The sequence below is a fragment of the Mycetomoellerius zeteki genome, unplaced genomic scaffold (assembly GCF_001594055.1).
Source record: "Mycetomoellerius zeteki isolate Tzet28-1 unplaced genomic scaffold, Tzet1.0 scaffold435, whole genome shotgun sequence".
NCBI classification, from domain to species: Eukaryota; Metazoa; Arthropoda; class Insecta; order Hymenoptera; family Formicidae; genus Mycetomoellerius; species Mycetomoellerius zeteki.
In genome coordinates, this window is record NW_017257430.1 from 20,773 (window position 1) to 32,069 (window position 11,297).

The 11,297-nt window shown below is 38.4% G+C and overlaps 1 pseudogene; it reads right to left on the minus strand.

Annotated features, from left to right (window-relative positions):
- Nucleotides 1-234: 234 nt before the first annotated feature.
- LOC108726778 (uncharacterized) lies at nucleotides 235-775 on the minus strand (annotated as a pseudogene).
- Between the last annotated feature and the right edge of the window lie 10,522 nt (nucleotides 776-11,297).

Sequence of the window (11,297 nt, forward strand, 5' to 3'; positions counted from 1 at the left end):
AATTACAATTTGCATATAAAACGACTCTGTGAGTTGAAAAGTTTATATGCAAATTGTGTGTAATTCGAAATCATTATTATAATATATTTTGATTTATCATTAGATCTTAAATTGCTCGTTTTATTGGTCGTAATTCGTTAGTTACATTACTTTGTAAATCTTCGAGCGTTCTTATACATATTATTGTGTAATTTAATTTAAAAAATAATTAATTACTTGCCCTAAAGTTAGGTTTTACATACTGTATGAATCAGGAGTAGCCATAAACCAAAGAGCAATATAAAGTTGCTTTTCTGCCGCAATTGGTTTTCTACCAATTGTAGTACCTGTAGCATTTAGTGCTGGTCCAATTAGTGATAGAACCATTTCAAATATAGCAGGATACATTCTAGAATATTTAATTATGATATAAGTGATATGAATTTAATAAAATTTGATGGAAAATATTATATATATATATATATATATAGCTTTATAACTTTCATATTAAAATGCTTACCTAAAATGTTCTTTAAATATAATTTTGGTATAATTAGGAATTACGCGATCGAAAAATTACATAATCCGTAATTTTTTCAACTGCAATGTTTTCTCCACGTGATTTATCTAACATTAGTATGGAAAACAATGTCTGCATATCACATAGTGATATATCTTCATCTTCATTTTCAGTATCACTTGATTCGGAACTATCACTTTCATCAGTTTTCGACATAAGTATTAATGAAGAGATTACTACGGAAATTCGTTTGTTGATATTTTGTGCAGTGTCCATTTTCATTTCGCACTAACGCGCAGGAAACCGTTCCGAATAGTTGAAGCGCTTCATGCACATTAATAAAATGGACCGATTTCGAAGCGCTGCACAGCAATAATGCGGTCATGCGTTTCATGCGCAACTCGGAACGCTACCAAACATTTCTCACGTAATCCAGTATTGGAATCTCAATACAATTCATGGAAGAATATTTAGCATTGGGGCATATGCGTATGATAACTCCGTCTTCTGACGAAAGCGCACCGGCATTTTATCTACCTCACCATTGTGTAGTTAAGTCCGCAGGAGGTTCCTCAAAGCTCCGCGTCGTCTTCGATGCCTCATGCAAATCCGACTCAGGGACCTCCCTAAACGTCTTAGGAGCGGGCCCAATGGTTCAGCAAGACCTCGCTTCAATACTAATGCGCTTTCGATACTTTCGCAATGTGATATCCATGGATGTCATCAAAATGTACAGGCAAGTGCTAGTGGATCCGACCCAAACAAGTTTATTCTAAAGAAATCCCAAAGAATTCTATGGAGAAATAATTCCGGGAATGAAGTCGATACCTATGAATTATTAACGATAACCTATGGGACGTCCGCGGCTTCATTTTTAGCCACGAGATGCCTCATCCATTTGGCAGAGCAACACTCGTCTGAATTTCCTCTCGGTTCAATTTGCGTCAAGCGTGATTTCTATGTCGATGACTTGCTCACCAGAGCCGATTCCATTTGCAAACTCGAACAAATTCGCGATGAAATTATACAACTTTTACGGGCTTTGAACTTAATAAATGGGCGTCTAATTGCCCTCAACTGTTAGAATCCTTGCAAGGACATGACGACGATTTAGCTTAAATAATGACGATTCTTCTATTCTAGGCGTTAGGTGAAATCAATCCCAGGACGTCCTTCTTTTTTCGTGCGAGCTCAACCCCACATGCAGTGTTGTGTCCGGGTGATTTTATCCGAAATATCCAGATGTTTCGATCCATTGGAACTCTTGGGCTCCACTATTGTCATTGCCAAGCTGATATTACAAGAGCTCTGGCAATCCGGCATCTACTGGGATGAGTCAGTCCCACAAGACCTTCATACGCGATGGCTAAAACTCAGGTCCCAGTTATTCGACTTAGATCAAATACGAGTTCCCCGGGGAGTAAGACTTAAGTCGGACCTCCACTTCATTCAGCTGCACGGTTTCTGCGACACTAGCCAGAGCACGTACGGAGCTTGTGTATATGTTCGCACCAGATCAAGTTCGGGGGAATATCATTCCGAGTTATTATGTTCGAAATCTCGTGTGGCTCCTATTAAGGCCACGTCGTTGCTTAGACTCGAATTGTCGGCGGTCTTGCTATTGGCCCGTTTGATTGCAAACGTGCAGGAGGCATTGGACGCTTCGCACGTGCAGCTTTTCCTTTGGTCGGATTCGACAATCAGTTTAAATTGGACCACCTCCCCCTCTCGAAAGTGGTCGGTTTTTGTAGCTAATAGGGTTGGCGAAATCCAACGTCTCTAAAATCGAGGAGTGGCGTCATGTTGGCTCCTCCGATAATCCTGCCGATATTCTTTCTCGCGGGCTAGATCCTCACAATTTAAACAATTCAATCATGTGATGGCATGGGCCTCCTTTCCTACAGTTACATGATGATCTGTGGCCCAGCGGCGCCTTTGCGAAATTGAGGGAGAGTGTTCCAGAGCAAAGGAAGGCGGTAGTAGCTGCCACTGCAAACATCAAGCATTTCTTCATCGACGACCTCTTAAATAAGTTTTCCAATCTAAACAAGATATGTTGAATCATAGCTTACTGTCTGCGACTCTTTAAAACTCGACGTGCCATGGCGTCGAGCAAATTCATATCTCCCGATGAGTTTTCACACTCTTTGAAAATCATTTGCAGGGATGTCCAGAAGCGGACCTTTTCACATGAGCAGGAATCATTAAGTAAGGGGGAGACCATTCACAACGCAAGTAAGCTGCTGTCGTTTTCACCCTTTATTGATAAAGACGGACTGATTAGAGTGGGGGGCAGATTGAGAAACTCCCAAGTTCATTACAATTCTTGCCATCCTATTCTGCTCCCTGGTGATCATCGCCTGACTCGACTCGTCATAGAATGCGAGCATGTTCGCAACCTCCACGCTGGATTACAGGCTACCATGGCCTCAGTTCGACAAACTTTCTGGCCATTGTCCTTGCGTTCAAGCGCGCGTAGTATAATAAACGAAAATGCATTACTTGCTTTAAGGCAAACCCGCAGCAATCTGAGGCCGTCATGGCTTCTGTACCAGCCAGTAGCGTCACGGTAGCGCGACCTTTCGCACGTTGCAGAATCGATTATGCCGGCCCGGTAATATTGAGAGAGGGAAATAGACGTAACGCTAAAAATCACAAGGCGTACTTGGCCATTTTCGTCTGCTTCGTCACCAAGACAGTTCATATAGAACTCGTAAGTGATCTCACCACCGACGCTTTCCTCGGCGCCTTGAGACGTTTCATATCTCGGAGGGGGAAACCGGCCCACATGTTTCGAACAACGTAACCACGTAGACAATTCAAAGAGCTGTACGAATTTTACAATCGATCACAAACGCAGGATCAGATTGCGCAATTTTTGAGTAATCTAGAGATATCCTGGAATTTCATCCCGCTAAATGCTCCCCACTTAGGCGGACTGTGGCGGTTAAGTCAGCGAAACTGCACATGATCCGCATTGTAGGTAAGGCTCATCTAACTTTTGAGGAGTTGCAGACCGCACTTTGCGAAATAGAAGCGATCCTCAACTCACGGCCCATCACAGCTTTGAGTTCAGACCTAAATGACATGTCGCACTTGACACACGCCGGGACATTTTTTGGTCGGTACTGCACTAAATAGCTTTCCTTCCAGAGAACCGATTACTACGATGGCAAAGGCTCGAGCAGATTCGGCAGCATTTCTGGCGTCAATGGAGCACCGAATACTTGCAGTCATTGTAAGAGCGAAATAAGTGGAAAATTAACAAGGGTATACAGTTCCTGCCCAATCAGCTCGTCTTCGTAAAACAGCCGAATCTAACGCCTTTACAATGGACTTCGTCTTGGTGTTGCACGTAAGTAACTAAGATGAGCTTTATTAAAGACAGTTTACTCATTTTGATTGACATCGTTGCAGTGAACTCAGCAGTCCAGTGAAACATGTACCAAATGAATAACCATGCATTTCTGTCAATCTTGTAAGTCCGTTTTTTTAAAAAAATTTTGTACTGTGTGTGTTTATTGATATATAACTTAAGTAAAAATTGAAATATGTTTTTGTATAATATAGCAAATTTACCATTTTGACGACCAGGACAGAGGACAATAGGACTTGACTATAATGTTATATTTGAGATAGGGACAATTAATGGGGGTGTCAATGTATTGAAAAGGACCTCAACCAAAAGTCGAAACGTATACTTGTGTACTGTACTATATTGTACATCCATGTAATTTTAATTTTCACATTAAAATCTAGTGTTGACTCATAAAGGCTTGTTGAGAGTGTTGTTTGATTTAAAAAGAAGTTAATTTCTTGTATAATTTGTTCTTGTACATTGCAAGCGAGATTATTTAACCATTTCAACGCACTGAATATCTTTCCAGAATGGTTGTTGATCTATACTTTTTTGTGACACCACTACAATCATAATTTTTTAAACAATTATAATAATCTCGTTTTTTAGAGAAGTCTATGGTAATATTTGCGTGCAATTAGTCAAAGGAGCGTTTCCGATTTTTACCTGTTACTAATTGTAAGTTACACGTCAAAAGTTACATTTTCAATATTTTTTCTCTCATTTCATCCTTAATCTACCCTAAAATTTTACACACGTCAAATTCGGTACTTCAACTTTATTATAGAAAGAAAGAAGATTTCTATGATAATTCGATTTACTAAAGAGTCACCTTAAAAGTAGGAAACTTTGAAACGATTCTTGAAGAAATATATTAATGTAATATTATATTTATTTTTGCCTCATTGCAAATATATCTCTTGTTAGTAATATAAAACAAAAGCATATGTGCCATATTAAAAAGGATATGTTGATAAAAAAAGTGCTACTTCAAAATCACTTACATTGCCGAATCTAATAAATAATTTACTGCGTATAGTATTGATGCATTTAATTTTAATGTGCTTGTATATTTCGTAGGGTATTAGAAACACAAAATAAACAAATAATTGAAGGCCAGCAAAACATGGTGCAAAAAATGAGACAAATATTGGATGACGCATTAAAAACGTTAGGACCAGAAAACGTAAACATCGACAAGAATTTTGACAAACCGCTTGAGGGCTTTCCGCTGAAAACATTAGAAGATTTAGACAAAATGGAATCCGATGATAAAGCAAGTCAACACAAAAAGCTGGTCAATACTTTCTTGAATTCGTTACATTACAATACAACTTATTGTGAATATAATATAACATTAAAATGTGTACATTACTCAACATTTTAATAAACATTGCAGGGTTGGGAACACACACATCTTTTTCGCGATAAAAGAAAGTTATTTTGTAATTTCTTTACATGTACATACATGCATATAATATACCTACTCTTTTTACTTATTATTGAATAGGATATTTATTAGAAATTACTTTCATATTACCTACACAGTACCGAAAGATAATAAATATATTATAATAATATGTATTGATTTTATTTCAGTATAATCACTTGCAAGAATTGAGCGGTTCGAAACTGCAGGATTTTTTATATACTGAAAGAGATAATGACGGATGAATTGATATACAATTTCACGTGGCTAGGTGATACAAACACAATAGCGTTAGGCAAAACAAAACTCATCAATGTTGTATATTGTAAGTGGTTTTTTTATGTATAAAATAGAAGTTGTATCATTTTAATTAATACAGTCCATTTTCTTCATAACTGAAGGAAGATACGAAAAAAAATTTTAAGACAATATAGTTTTATGAATCAAATTAAATACCAATAAATTCCTATATTCAGTCGAAACGGGTCTTAGTGCTTAAATATATAATTGTTATGTGAATTTACATTCTGACTCTGCATATTGTACGCCGAAAATATTTTGGTCTTGAAATGCATTCAAATTTATAGTTTCAATAGGGACAGTAAACAAGGGGAGAAGGAGTAAGGATTAAGTTAACAATCCCTTTTGAAACTATAAAACTTTTGTTTAAAACAGATTTTCATCTCTTCTTTACTTTTTGAAAAAATCGACTGTATCAATTAAAATGAAACATGCTTCTAGGAAACAGAATTTCCATATATAAATGGTTATATTAATGTTCGAAAAGTATCGATACAAATCAAGTGTCAGTCCGCGACACATCTGACAAAAATACGTCTTGATCCGTCTTTCTTGTTGTTCAAGTATCATCGTTCGCAATGACATCCGATGTGTTGTTGGAACATCGGGAACGATGTGTTTCGGGACATATTGTTACATATATATGTTTATATATACGTATATATATAAATTTATATATAAACTATAATATTTTAATTCATTTTTATAATATTATATATAATTATGTATCTATATATAATTTTATATAAGAGAGAGAGTTATACAATTTTATAGAATTATTTTATATAACTATATATATAAGGTGGCCTAAAGGCTTAAGACGCTCGCACGGAATGCAAGAGATCCGGGTTCGACTCCCGGCCGAGGCATTATTTTTCGCAATAAGTTTATTACAGTTTTTAAGTTGGGAAATTTGGATTACTAATATTTTCAGATTTGATTGCGTTGAAAGTCCGACAACCATATCGGCACGCAATTATAATTTCTGAAATTAATTCATTTAAATGAATTTATAATAGTTCAACATCTTAACGTTCTGACCTTTATGGCGCTTCTTAATTTAAAGCATTATGTTTAACATTAGCGGTCTTTCAATCTTATTAATATTAAATCTTTATGAACACAATTATATATATAGAACTTTTATTCTCGAGTTGTATATAAAATCCTAAATTAATATTTCAAGATCTATTATGAACCTATATTATGTCATATTTTTCAATAATCTTTTATAGATGCAGCTAAAAAGTGTCCGTTCTTTCCAGGATCCGTTGATAAAAATGAAATAAAAACGCACATGCTACAAGTTTTGCGAGCAATTAAACAACAAGAAAAAATGGGCAAAACAAAAATTCTGGTTCATCTTCCCTGGTCCCTCTAGATCATCATCAATTGAACGATGAATCTGCATCTGATGCTCAATCATTATCCGACGAGGACAGTAATAGTTCTAAGTACATTACTGATGATGAAGATTCTGAATAACCCTACTGAAAAAAAAAACACTTTACAAAGTTACATAACGATGTAATTAAAACAAAAGTAAATCACATAACGGATTGCTCCAAATCATGTATATGATTTTTAAAATCACGTACTGATATTTACTGTTACGTGATTTATTTGTTTTAATTACATTATTTTGTTACAGAGTGACATGATTTTTTTTCAGTAGGGAATCTTTCTTTTTTTAAAATTCTCTATAAAAATATATGTTATAAAATCTTTATGAACATAATTATAAAATAGGTTAAAAATTATAATTATACCGTGAAAATAGTTTTAAAGTTATGAGAGAGAAATTATAAAGTATTATAAAACAGTTTAAAAATTATAATTATTCGTTGTCAAAATAGTTTTATTTAATAAAAAAAAATCAAAACATGTATTATACACGTGTGTGTATATTTTATTATATTTTTACAATATTAAAATAAACGTATTTAAATAAAAATAAAATGCTCATTCATTCATTCGAGGTTCATATCGCTTGCACGTCTGAGTCGCATCTCACTCTCACGTGTGAGTCCGCATGCGTGCGAGTGATATGGCACTCAATTCAAGACACATCTGTCATGGGCATGACACTCACGCGTGCAGATAATCTTGCACGCGTGAATGCACTATGAGAGCATTGTGCGCGCATTTTGTTATCCGGGTATATAATAAACACATAACTGTGTCTACTGGGATATATAATATATATATAGCAACTATGTTCTGAGGTCATTCATTTCTAACATAAATATACCATCGTCGCTACTTTTGAAAAAGGGTGAAATTTTAATATAAGTACAACATTATAGCAACTTTCAGGTTATATAAAATGTAATATTGAAATTTGTAGCTATTATATAGTAGTGAATACATAACTGTGTCGACTGGGAACCTACTAACAAGAGTAGGATGTATAGCATTATCTCTATTATTGGGATAAACATAAACAACGTAAGGGCCCACGTCTCGCATGCTGTATCGAGGTATAATTTTATTGTTGGCAGTTTGATTGGTTTGATCCGTATTAACGCTTACATGAGTACTTGCCTGTGCCTGCGATGTTATATTGAGGTTAGAGTCAGAGTTGACTTGCGGCCGAGTCCAGGACCCGTTCGCGGCTCCAGGTCCCAGAGGAGGGGACGATAAAGGACCGAGGACCACCGAGAGGCGAAGCGGCGGCAAATTAGAATTAGTCAAGTCATGTAGATATAAATAAAAAAAAAAGAAAAATAAAAAAAAGAATACATATAGTAGTATAAGCATGGTGGAGGGTAGATATAAGGCATAGATGTAAGACGCGGCCGTGAGCCACAAAGGTATAGAGGCTAAGTTCGAAACCACGCGGCGGAGGCGCGGAAAAGGAGCGAGCGCCATCGGGGGAGCAGATGGCAGACCGGCTGACCTGGCCAAGGGCTTTGGACACCTACCGTGGGGAGAGGAGAGGACCCACATCCAAAAGACCAACGGCAGGGCGTAGAGAAGGCGCCAAGGAAGCCGGCTACGGCGGGACATTCGAAAATCCGCAAACGGAAACCAAACCAACACCCGACGCGAAATCGGCGGACAGAACAAGGAGGCAATATCCCCACGAGGATCAGAAGGAGGCCAAGTCAAGGCGAGCCACAGAGAGAAAGAGGGGGAATCGCGAGCAAAGAGGAAACATGGACACCCACCATGCGCGATCAGAACGGAAAACGAAACATCCGAGGCCGTAGGCAGACAGGAAAAGGTCAACCCAAGGAGGCTACGGAGAGAAAACCGGAAGATTCGGCACGCCAGAGACAAGAAGCGAGGGAGAACCGAATGGAAACCCGACAAGCGCAGATCCAACGCACGAGCGGGACACAACGAACCGGCCGAGAGAGGGAAACCCACTAGGGGTATAAGAAGCGGGAGCCGATACCGAGCGAGGAGTAGTAGGAACCGGGTAGCGAAATCGGAAGGCCGGCTGCGCGTTGAAGGGAGGAGCGCGTTAAGCAAAAGGATCGTAGGGAGTAGAGATAAGAACCCGTGCGCGATCTGTAAATACCGAACCATGAAAGACTACGAGGGTATTTCCTCAGAATAAAGTACCGTTTGTTACCGAAGTAAAGGCAAATCAGTTATTGAGACCCGTCCACCTATCTCCCGAACACATAGGCGCCGTCCAACAGGCGAGGTAGGTAATAAGGCGTGATATCAAGGTTCGAGGGTAAGACGACAGGGTACCCTTCATTCTTGGAGGTGAAAGAACGTGGCGACCGTGAGACCAATAAGTAGATAGGACGCAACCGAGTATTCCGGAGCGAGCGATTCCGGTCACAACTGCACTTACACCTGCACTAGCACATTGCTTGGCGGGAGACTCCCATACTATGAACGGATTCTTCCTCATTCGAGTCACGAAGCAGCCGTTTTTTAGCCTGTTTTCGCTACTCATCAATGTCCATGGGAATAGGAGGAATTCAAGATAATAACGATCCCAGAGAGGGTTGTCTTAGTACTGTTGGTTAATTCCACAAGATTTGCGTCATTGATAACGCTTTCTGACGCAATCATAGAGGTCGAGGGTCCTGTCGATTGCATTGTTTTGAAGGGAGGCGGGAATCGGCATGCCCGCCTCTTATATATTTCCCAACAATAATTTCTGTGACATTTGCACACTATTCGGGGAAGCGGGTAGTGAAGATGAGATTGAATCAAGCGGGGAAGAGGGTACTAGAATAAAGGACGATGGTTTTAAAGAAAAGGAAGCGACCGTAGTAAGGTCGTCATCCCTCCCCCCAGAGGACAAGGCCGTCGACGCTTCACAGTAATAAAAACTTGCAATTGAAAACTTTCTAATATGATAAACGCGCTTTAAGTATCAAAAGAAAGATGCACCCGCAAGAGCACAAAGAAACACGCAACAAAGTTCCGCTGACCCTAAATGTGCGCAAAGCACTCGAAGGCACACGGTGTCGGGAGAGGCACGTCCGCACTCTACCGCGTATTCTATTCGACTCGTCACACAGTCTGTTCTTTCATCACTACTTGCAGTTTCGCATAAGGCCATAGAGTAGTGTTGGCTAAACCTCGATAGTGCTATCGAATATTATCGATAGTTTTTACTATCGACTACATTCGAATGTTCGGAGAAACTATCGATATTTTATTACCAACTCAACAGGCCCAATAGTACCAACAACCGCCATTGTTGCCTGCCGAACAGCCAACAGCGCCAGCGGCGCCAGCCACCAGCAACATTGCGGCGGGTGCTTTACGGTCGAATTCGAAGAGAATAATCGATTATGATTCATTCATTTCTTATGGCTTAAAGCCTGATTTATAATGGCCGTAACCGTTAATTTAGTTGCAAGAAATGCAGCATAGTTGCATTTCTTGAATGGTTTGGCTTGGTTTAGCTCTTCTTTTGCAGCTAAACAGAACAGACCATTGACTCGGAGTCGGGTCGAGCCGGTTAATCGAAAACGCTATAAGACGTAAGTAGTAAGCGAATTGGCCAATCATTTTCCAGCTCGACATCTCGTCTGAAGTTAGCTACTATCAGTCCATGTTTATATAGTCAAAGATCGGAATACAGTCAACAATAACCGAAAACATTTGGTGAGAAGTGAAGTTGTTTTGCGTGCTATATTTGAACACTTTTTTATTGACCTGGCTTTTTCATCGAACCGTTAAGTATAAATTTACTATTATTCAACATGCTTTACGAATGAGAAGGCCTCATCAAAGTTAAATTGAGCCGCTGGATTGAAGAATAAAGATATTTAAAAAATTTTTTAAGTCAATTATATAATTTTTTTACAGAAGCATGAAATCTCTGGTATGGAAAATTTTTACCAAAAATAAAGATGGATCTTTCGCCAAATGTAATATTTGTAAAAACGAATATAGAACCAGTGGGAACACTTCAAATTTATTGGATCACTGTAAGCGAAAGCACAAATTACAATTGGATAGATTACGGAAACAAAATAATGTTGAAATAACAAGTGAATCAGATGCGGACGATTGTGATGATCCGGTTGCTGGTCCAAGTACAACTGTAAAGCGACGAAAGGTCACTGTTAAGACTTTATGTTCTTTTGCTCAATCGTTCATTATTTTCACTATACTGCAGCACTGCATTTTAAATTTAGTTTTAGTAAACAGTGCCTTTAAGAGATAGCCCGCTTAGCAGTTGCGGAGAATGTGGCGCGTGTATATGTGTTATCATTCATGTTTTTTCGTTC